This window comes from Theropithecus gelada, chromosome 10 (genome assembly GCF_003255815.1).
Source record: "Theropithecus gelada isolate Dixy chromosome 10, Tgel_1.0, whole genome shotgun sequence".
Lineage (NCBI taxonomy): Eukaryota > Metazoa > Chordata > Mammalia > Primates > Cercopithecidae > Theropithecus > Theropithecus gelada.
In genome coordinates this window covers 53,458,434-53,469,634 of record NC_037678.1, presented here as the reverse complement: position 1 = coordinate 53,469,634, position 11,201 = coordinate 53,458,434, and positions in this window count along the sequence as shown.

Here is an 11,201-nt window from a genome sequence, read left to right as displayed (position 1 = left end):
TTTTTGAGACGGAGTCTCGCTGTGTCTCCCAGGCTGGAGTGCAGTGGCGTGATCTCCTCACTGCAAGCTCCGCCTCCCGGGTTCACGCCATTCTCCCGCCTCAGCCTCCCAAGTAGCTGAGACTACAGGCGCCCGCCACCACGCCCGGCTAGTTTTTTGTATTTTTAGTAGAGACGGGGTTTCACCATGTTAGCCAGGATAGTCTCGATCTCCTGACCTCGTGATCCACCCGCCTCGGCCTCCCAAAGTGCTGGGATTACAGGCTTGAGCCACCGCGCCCGGCATCTTTTTTTTTTTTTTTAAGATGGAATCTCACTGTTGCCCAGGCTGGAGTGCAGTCACCTGATCTCCACTCGCTGCAGCCTCTGACTCCCAAGTTCAAGTGATTCTCCTGCCTCACCCTCCCAATTAGCTGGGAATACAGGTGCACACCACTACACCTGGCTAATTTTTGTATTTTTAGTAGAGACATGGTTTCACCACGTTGGCCAGGCTGGTCTCAAACTCCAGACCTCAGGCGATCCACCTGCCTCAGCCTCCTAAAGTGCTGGGATTATGGGCATGAGCCCCTGTGTACAGTAAAGTACCTTTAGTTCATTTTCCTAATAATCAGATTTGAATGCTTCTAAACTTTGTTTTGAGTCAGTCGTAGTCTGCTGCCCAGCTGGAGTAAGACAGCACTATCACAGTTCACTGCAGCCTTGAACTTCTGGGCTCAAGCAATCCTCCTGCCTCGGCCTCCCAAGTAGCTGGGACTACAGGTGCACACCACCAAGCCCAGCTAATTTTTAAATTGGCCTCCCAGTCTGGCACAATGACTCACACCTGTAATTCTAGCAATCTAGGAGGCCAAGGCAAGCTGATCACTTGAGGTCAGGAGTTGGAGACGAGCCTGGGCAACACAGCGAAACCTCGTCTCTACTAAAAATACGAAACAGCCAAGTGTAGTGGCAGGCACCTGTAATCCCAGCTACTCAGGACGGCTGAGGCAGGAGAATTGCTTGAACCCAGGAGTCAGAGGTTGTAGTGAGCTGAGATCACACCATTGCGCTCCAGCCTAAGCAACAAAGCGAGACTCTATCTCATAAATAAATAAGCATACCAAAACACTGAAATTACAGGTGTAAACCACCGTGGCCAGCCAAGAAGGATAATTTTTTATTTTTTTATTTTTTTTTTTGAGACAGGGTCTCGCTCTGTCTCCCAGGCTGGATGGAGTAGAGTCATATAATTACAGCTCATGGCAGCCTCGACCTCCTGGGCTCAAGTGACCCTCCTGCCTCAGCCCCTGGAGTAGCTGGGACCACAGGCATGCAGGAGCACGCTCAGACAATTTTTGTATTTTTTTGTATAGATGGGGTTTCACCATGTTGCCCAGGCTGGTCTCCAATTCCCGGGCTCAAGCAATCTCCCGCCTCGGCCTCCCAAAGTGCTGGGATTACAGGTGTGAACCACCATGCCTGGCCATGACGCAGAAAATTTTAACAAGAAAATAAATTTGGACATTGTAGCTCACACCTATAATCCAGCAATTCAGGAGGCTGAGGCAGGAGGATCCACTTGAGCCCAGGAGGTTGAAGCTGCAGTGAACCATAATCACACTACTGTACTCCAGCCTAGGCAATAGAGTAGAGACCCTGTGAAACAAACGAAAGGAAAGAAAGGAAAGGAAAGAAGAGAAAAAAACTCTGCTTCTTTATTCCATTTCTAATTGGTCCTCATTATGATTTCTGAACTACTTCTGGAACCTTCCAAACTTAACCTTACTTGTTCAAAACAGAAATAAAAATAAATAAATGTCAATGTACTTTTTTGCTTTCTTTTTTTTTTTTTTTTTTTTTTGAGACGGAGTCTCGCGCTGTGTCACCCAGGCTGGAGTGCAGTGGCGCGATCTCGGCTCACTGCAAGCTCCGCCTCCCAGGTTCAGGCCATTCTCCTGCCTCAGCCTCCGAGTAGCTGGGACTACAGGCGCCCGCCACCACGCCCGGCTAGTTTTTTGTATTTTTAGTAGAGACGGGGTTTCACCATGTTAGCCAGGATGGTCTCGATCTCCTGACCTCGTGATCCGCCCGCCTCGGCCTCCCAAAGTGCTGGGATTACAGGCTTGAGCCACCGCGCCCGGCCACAAACTAGATTATTTTGAAACAAATCTTAAACGTTGTATCGCAACATTAGCGATTTTGGCTTTTACCAGATTGCTCTAGATTAATGTCACAAAATTTACTTTTAGTAGAATAATAGTTCTCATTTTATTCGTTGGGCTTCCCTTCTCTGTTTATAAATGGTTTCTGTACAGCAGAAAAGAAAAAGAAAATTAACTCTTGATTCAGTGCTTTCAGCTCCTCAAAGTCAAAATACAGCCTTGCTTCTTTGTTGTGTACAAAAGCAAAAATTCTTGAGCTATTAATGACTATAATTGAAAAGCAAACAGAAATACAGATCTCCCTAGTCCTGTTTGGCAGAGACCTGCCTGTTAACCCACTTTAATAGAGATAACTTTGTGTCAAAGTTAAACTACAGTTAATAATTCGTAACGAAAACTTAAAAAGTTTCTTTACAGTAGTTGTGTAAAGATACTGCTGTTACCTTAGGTTAAGAATTAAGCAAAAGATAATCTTTTATCATAGAATTGTTTTCCAAAGAGCCCCCATGTGCTCTATTTCCACATAACAAATTCAGCAAATATGAATGAAACCTTAATTTTTGTGAATAGTATGAAATCACAGCATGAGTGTTCATGTTTTTCTTTCTTGTGTCTAAAAGATCTCTCTTACAATGGAAGTTGACAGGAATATTATAAATGTTTGTCATTGTTGCATAACTTTCAAATTTCTAGTCGTGAATAGTTTTCAACTTTTAGATCTGTAACGTTATTTCAGGTTTGTAGGTTTACTTTTGAGCTTGATCTGGTACAGTGGAAATGTTACATGTTACGTTTTAGTTATTACTACCTGGAAGATGGGGAAGGATACACCTCTTAAAATTGATTTAGGAAAGAAACACCAATTTAGTATCTGGGAAAGGACAAAACACATTTTAGAAAATGTGTAGTGCTTCCCATTTAGCTTAAAGTAAAAATTATAAGCATTGAGAATTGTTACCATAAATAGAGTTTCTTCAGAATAAGTTGCTCTCTTTTATGCTTCAGCCAGAAAGCCCAGGTATATGCAGATTACAGCAGATCCTTGAATAATGTTGTTTCAAGATAATGTGAGGAAAAAAACTGTGGAGTTTGCACGTTCTCCCTATCCCTGCATGGGTTTTCTCGGGGTACTCTTGATTTCCTCCCACATCCCAAAGCTGTGCACATGAGGTTCACTGGTGTGTGGAGCAGTGTGTGTATGTGTGAGTGCTTTCTGCAGTGGATGTCCTGTCCAGGGCCGGTTCCGGCCTTGCACTCTGAGCTGCTGGGATAGGCTCCAGCCACCCCAACCCTGAACTGGAATAAGTGGTAAATTTTTTTTTTTTTGATGGAGTTTCACCCTTGTCGCCCAGGCTGTGTGCAGTCTCGGCTTACTGCAGCCCCACGCCTGTAATCCCAGAACTTTGGGAGGCTGAGGCGGGCAGATCACCTGAGATCAGGAGTTGGAGACCAGCTGGCCAGCATGGCGAAAACCTGTCTCTACTAAAAATACAAAAAATTAGCCAGGCTTGTTGGTGGGCGCCTGTAATCCCAGCTACTCAGGAGTCTGAGGCAGGAGAGTCACTTGACCCTGGAAGGCAGAAGTTGCAGTGAGCGGTTATCATGCCATTGCACTCCAGCCTGGGCAACAAGAGCAGAAGTATGTCTCAAAAAAAAAAAATTATAAATTATATCTACTTCACATTTATTTCAGTGTTTAATATTAGAAGTGTTTGGTCTTTATTTGAAAGTTTGGTGATGTTTTTCTGATGAGAAATATGCCCTAGAACCTAACTCTTCTTTGTATCAGTTAGCCTGTGTTAGTCGGAAGTCTCAGTTTCCCAGAACCTATCCCTTACGTTAAGAGAGGATTTACTGTGTTTTAAGTTTAGAAATGGCCATGACTCATGGAACTCTCCTCCACCCCCATTCTAAAGTCCAGATCATTAATATCATTCTGGGTGTTATCAAACTGGATGCTGCTTCATCCCATCTCTCTCCCCAATACCACAAGGTAGTCTCAGTTTGTAGGGCAGCTTTCTTTTTTTTTTTTTTTTTGTGAGACCGAGTCTCACTCTGTCACCCAGGCTGGAGTGCTGTGGCGCAATCTCAGCTAACTGCAAGCTCCGCCTCCTGGGTTGAAGCCATTCTCCCGCCTCAGCCTCCGGAGTAGCTGGGACTACAGGTGCCCGCCACCACGCCCACCTAATTTTTTGTATTTTTAGTAGAGACGGGGTTTCACCGTGTTAGCCAGGATAGTCTCCATCTCCTGACCTTGTGATCCCGCCCACCTCGGCCTCCGAAAGTGCTGGGGTTACAGGTGTGAGCCACCACGCCTGGCCTGTAGGGCAACTTTCTTTGAGCCTTTTTACTGGATTGAGTAAGAGTGTAATTCAGCATAAAGATGAAACTTTCATGAAAAAGGTATCTTTTTGTGGGATTCCACAAGCCAGTTCCAGAGTTCGTTGCCCAGGCTGATCTTGAACTCCTGAGCTCAAGTGATCCTCCCACCTCAGCCTCCTTAGTAGCTGCAATTATAGGCAGTGGCCTTGTTTTCATGAGCTTCTAAATGGGATCATCTTATTTGATGTCATAGTTAGTGATGCAGAATTGTTCAGTTTGAGGAAGTATAAATTCCTCCCCTCTCAAGAGCTTTGAGGTAGCTTTTTTAGAGCTTTCAAAAATATTTAGAGAATTTTATGACAGATTTGTTTCACATTAGACCTATAACAGGTTATTTTACCTTGACTTCTGGTGATGGAGACATTTGTGGTTGAAATGCTTCTCGTGTAATTTTCTACATGAGGTTTTCTTTAAATAAAACTTCACCAGAATCAAGGCTGTATACCATTTGTGCTGTTCCAAAAAATATAAATTGCCAGTTAACGGTTGAACTATGAGAGGGCATGTTAGTTGCTATGATTATTTACCCCCACCATTTTATTATGAAAAATTTCAAACATATTAACAAAGTTTATGAAGTTTTATTGTACATCTCTTTAGATACCATCTACTTTCTGTTTATTTCTGCCCTGTTTCATGGTGGTGAATACCATCTACTCTTTATCATTAACATTTTGCCATACAGTATTATGAAGCTTGAATAATGTTGGCTAAATCCATTGTTCTCACCTGCTAAGGAGATAATAGGATTATAAATATATAGCTAAGTTTATCTTATCAAATGCCACCGGATGGATGGCTTAGATATCTGTCTTATTGACAGCTTAATGCTCTGAACTAGAAAACCTTACCAAAAGAAAAGTAATATTTTTAAAGTGGTAAAATGGAAATTATTGCAAATAGCTTAATTTATTTTTTAAATGTTTACATTCCCATACTAGTGAATAAGGTTGATGTAACAGTGATTTATGTCACCAGATAAATGGAAGTAGAGAAAAATCCCTCAGGTTGTTAATTGCTGTATATTTTCTGGGATTACATGTGTTTATTAAAGAAGTAGACTCGGGGAGCTCCCTCAAAGTATATTTACTGAAAGCAAAAGTGGAAAAATCTATTTGAGAAAGTGTTTGCTTTCGATTAAAAATCAGTCTTCTAAATATCAAATCTGTAACCCATCTGGCTTCTGTTTAATCTGGAATCTAATTTGGGAAAGAAGTGTGATGACTACGTGGGTTTATAAAAGTAATGGAAGCAAAACTGGCCATTTTATTATGATAGAAATTTTGTGTTATGCCTCCCAGACAATAAAGACTAAGAAAATCTATTTAAATACATTGGGGTCTTTTCCCCTGAGTGAAAATGATTGCTGAGGGTTAAACCTTCATTAGATTGCCTCTGCTTTTTTTTTTTCTTTTTTTTTTTTTTTGGAGACAGTCTTGCCCTGTTGCCCATGCTGGAGTGCAGTGGTGTGATCTCGGCTCACTGCAACCTCCACTTCTTGGGTTAAAGCAATTCTCCTGCCTCAGCCTCCCGAGTAGCTGAGACTACAAGCGAGCACCACCACACCCGGCTAATTTTTTGTATTTTTAGTAGAGACAGAGTTTTGCTGTGTTGCCCACGCCGGTCTCGAACTCCTCAGCTCAGGCAGTCCGCCCGCCTCAGCCTCGAGAAGTGCTAGGATTACAGGCTTGAGCGACTGTGCCCGGCCTTACCCCTGTATTTGATGTAGCTACAGAACTGGTTGCTCAGTGAGTGGGTTGGTTTTAGTCAGCATATTCTCTGATCCCATTTAAAACTTTTTACAAGTGGAGTGTCGCTGTAAGTTTTATAGATGTTCATGTGTAAGAACAGGTTTAGTGAATTTGCTGGATAATAATATTCGCTACTATTGAGCTCTGTGATTCTAACCATGGGCCAGGTTAGAATTACAGGATGAAGGTTATTTTATGCAGAAAAGGAATCTAAAAGGTCAAGTTGAATTTACCTAATAATATAAAAGTTGCAGTTCATTTAGCTCTTTCCTTGAACCAAAATAAAAGGGTTTCTTAGACCCTTTGTGTTGTATTTCTAATGCAAACATCTTTGCAGCGTAAAGGTCATAATTGCTGAGGATACTTCCCAGAGGCCAGATAACTGGCTCAGAGTCCTGAGACAGCAAGTATTAGTTCTAGAGCATAGGCTGGTCTGACTCCAAAGTCAGTGCTCTTTCCACTGAACCATGCTTTGTCTCTAAATTATGCTTAGGTGCTTTTTGTTTATTGTTTCTGCTTGTCACTAGCGGCCCTCCCCCGACTCGCCCCACCACAGCAGCTGGGATGAATTTTGCTCATTAGAACCTTAGATCAGTTTGAAAGAAAGCCTGGTTAAGTAATAGTCTTTTAAATGGACCCTTGAAATAGCTTTCCAGTTTGCTTTTATTTGTTCTGTCAAATTAAGCTAAAACTTAAAACTGATCCACAGGTTTGTGTGTGGGGAGGGGCTGTCTTATTAACCTTTGTGTTGAAGGAGGCCAGCTCCTAAATTACTACTATCATGTGCCATCAAGTTTGTTAAAAATTGCTGGCACGGTGGCCACGCCTGTAATTCTATCATTTTGGGAGGCCAAGGCAGGCGCACCACCTGAGGTCAGGAGTTCGAGACCAGCCTGGCCAACATGGTGAAATCCTGTCTCTACTGAAAATACAAAAATTAACTGGGTGTGGTGTTGTGTGCCTGTAATCCCAGCTACTCGGGGGACTGAAGCAGGAGAATGGCTTGAACCTGGGAGGTGGAGGTTGCGGTGACCTGACATTGTGCCACTGCACTCCAGCCTGGGCGACAGAACAAAACTCCGTGTACAAAACAAAAACAAAAACAAAAAACCAATAGTCCAGATTGTTGCTAAAAAATTCGTTTCTTCTGAATTCTAACGTTCTGCTTTAGTGGAAATGAGTTAATTAAGCTTCCAATTAACTTTATAGGATAGGTGCTGGTTGTCCTCTTTGCTTCCTAGCCCTTTCTAACATCCCTTTTGTGGCTGATACTGTTGGGAGTATTTAATGCAGCTTTCTGTTTGGAATTGAGCTGCTTCCTGAACAATTTTGTTTTACTTTTCTTTGAATCGGTGATCTGAATCAGAAGCTTTTTTGGTATTCCACCCGGGCAGTCGTCGTCTTTTATGGCTAGTCTTAAAAGGCTGGATCAATGAAATTAAATCTGCCTTTGGATTTGAGCTTTTAGTGAGATGGTGTCTGAAGTTCCATTTTGTGTTTAACTTCAACTGAGGCTACCGTGTAGTCTGTAATGACATAGCATGTCTCGCTAATCACTAAAAGGTGTTGGAAATACCCCTTGGGATGAAGTGAGCAGATAATGCTGCTTACATTGTTACTATATTAGCTCCTTTCAGAGATGAGCTTTAGGATCTTACTAGATCTTGTCTGATTTTCTCCTGTCTTTGCTTTTTTGAAGTGTGTGCCTTCTATAGATTACAATTAACTGAGGCATGAATTTTCTACCCTTGCAGATTCCACCCTGATACAAATAGGGCCATTGTTTGCTGAAGCCATTGTGATTTTATGCAGAATGTTGGGCAGTCCTTTCCTCTGTCAGAAAGAACAATTTATATGTAATGATAAGTCTAATTATGCTTGGAAGCTTATTTTCCTTGTTGCACAATTGAACCAACCTGCTCATGAAAGCTCCATGACCCTTTACCTAGATGACATTCAAATATAGTTAGGCAAATAAGTTTCCTTTTGGTTTATCATTGAGTAAACCTTTGCAACCTGTAATGTTTAGCAAGTGACTATTTCTGTATAGTAATTTTCCTTTTAGCTGAGAATTTATTCAAGCACCAAACATAAAAAAGAATACAAGTGAAATCAACTTTCTTTTGCATGAGGGACTTTCTATAATTTGCTACTTTTTATCATCTTTTTTTTTTTTTTTTTTGAGATGGCGTTTCTCTCTTGTAGCCCAGGCTGGAGTGCAGTGGCGCGATCTCAGCTCGCTGCCACTTCTGCTTCCCAGGTTCAAGCGATTCTCCTGCTTCAACCTCCTGAGTAGCTGGGATTACAGGCGTGCACCACCGTGCCCAGCTAATTTTTGTATTTTTAGTAGAGATGGGGTTTCGCCATGTTGGCCAGGCTGGTCACGAACTCTTGACCTCAGGTGATCCATCTGCTTTGGCCTCCCAAGTGCTGGGATTACAGGTGTGGGCCACCATGCCCAGCCTTTTTTTTTTTTTTTTTGAGATGGAGTCTTGCTCTGTTGCCCAGGCTGGAGTGCAGTGGCACGATCTTGGCTCACTGCAAGCTCCGCCTCCCGGGTTCACACCATTCTCCTGCCTCAGCCTCCTGAGCAGCTGGGACTACAGGCGCCCGCCACCACGCCCGGCTAATTTTTTGTATTTTTAGTAGAGACGGGATTTCACCATGTTAGCCAGGATGGTCTTGATCTCCTGACCTCGTAATCTGCCAGCCTCAGCCTTCCAAAGTGCTGGGATTACAGGTGTGAGCCACTGTGCCCGGCCTTTTCATTTGCTTTTCTTTTTATTTATTTATTTATTTTATATATATATATATATATATGTGTATATATATATATATACATATATATAGTTTGAGATGGAGTCTCACTCTGTCATCCAGGCTGAAGTGCAGTGGCTCAATCTTAGCTTCCTGCAACCTCTGCCTCCCGGGTTCAAGCAATTCTCCTGCCTCAGCCTCCCGAGTAGCTGGGATCACAAGCACCCACCACCATGCCCAACTAATTTTTGTATTTTTAGTAGAGATAGGGTTTCACCATGTTGGCCAGGCTGGTTTCGAACTCCTGACCTGAGGCGATCCCCTCGCCTTGGCCTCGGCCTTTTTAATCTTCGTAATAGGGTGTTTTGAATGTGGCTTTTTATTATCATTTTATAATGTAAGTTATGGTCTACCCTAATAATGTTTAACAGCTGACTTTGGCATGGCATGTCATACTGTTTTGTTTGTTTTTTGTTTTTTGAGAAGGAGTGTGGCTGAGTTGCCCAGGCTGGAGTGCAGTGACGTGATGTTGGCTCACTGCAATCTCCACCTCCTGGGTTCAAGTGATTTTCCTGCCTCAGCCTCTCAGGTATCTGGGACTACAGGTCCGTGCTACCATGCCCGGCTAATTTTTTAATTTTTAGTAGAGATGAGGTTTCACCATGTTGGTCAGGCTGGTCTTGAACTCCTGACTTCGTGATCCGCCCACTGCGGCCTCCCAAAGTGCTGGGATTACAGGCGTGAGCAACTGTGCCTGGACTTTGTTTTTTTTGTTTTTGAGACGGAGTCTTGCCCTGTCGCCCAGGCTGGAGTGCAGTGGCATGGTTTCTGCTCACTGCAACCACCACCTCCTGGGTTCAAGCGATTGTCTTGGCTCAGCTCCCAGATATCTGGGATTACAGGTGCCTGCCACTGTACCCGGCTAGTTTGTTGTTTTTTTTTTTTTTTTTTGTATTTTTAGTAGAGACAGGGTTTCACCCTGTTGGCCAGGCTGGTCTCAAACTCCTGGCCTTGTGCTCCACCTGCCTCGACTTCCCAAAGTGCTGAGATTACAGGCATGAGTCACCACACCCAGCCGGCACGTCATAGTTTACAAGCATTTCGCCTACATTACCAGTTAATCCACCCAAGAATCATATGATTACCATTTTATTAATCATATGAAATTGTGGCTAGGCGCGATGGCTCAAGCCTGTAATTCTAGCACTTTGGGAGGCCGAGATAGGTAGATCACGAGGTCAGGAGATCGAGACCATCCTGGCTAACACGGTGAAAGCCCGTCTCTACTAAAAAAAATACAAAAAAAAAAAAATTGGCGGGCGTGGTGGCGGGCGCCTGTAGTCCCAGCTACTTGGGAGGCTGAGGCAGGAGAATGGCATAAACCCGGAAGGTGGAGCTTTTGCAGTGAGCTGAGATCCGGCCACTGCACTCCAGCCCGGCAGACAGAGCGAGACTCCGTCTCAAAAAAAAAAAAAAAAAAAAAGGCCGGGCGCGGTGGCTCACGCCTGTAATCCCAGCACTTTGGGAGGCCGAGGCGGGCGGATCACGAGGTCAGGAGATCGAGACCATCCTGGCTAACATGGTGAAACCCCGTCTCTACTAAAAATGCAAAAAATTAGCCGGGCGAAGCGGCGGGCGCCTGTAGTCCCAGCTACTCGGGAGGCTGAGGCAGGAGAATGGCGTGAACCCGGGAGGCGGAGCTTGCAGTGAGCCGAGATCGCGCCACTGCACTCCAGCCTGGGCGACTAAGCGAGACTCTGTCTCAAAAAAAAAAAAAAAAAAAAGACATTGTGGTAGGCTGGGCGCGGTGTCTCACCCCTGTAATCCCAGCACTTTGGGAGGCCATCAGGCAGATCACTTGAGGTCAGGAGTTCAAGACTAGCCTGGCCAACATGGTGAAACCCTGTTTCTACTAAAAATACAAAAATCAGCCAGGTGTGGAGGTGGGTGCCTGTAATTCCAGCTGTGCGGGAGGCTGAGGCAGGATAGTTGCTTGAACCCAGGAGGTGGAGGTTGCAGTGAGTGGAGATGGTGCCACTGCACTTCAGCCTGGGTGACAGAGTGAGACTCTGTCTCAAAAACAATAAAAAAAACCCTAAAAAATTGTGATGGTATCCCATTTTTTTTTTTTTCATCACCCCAGGCTGGAGTGCTGTGGTATGATCATA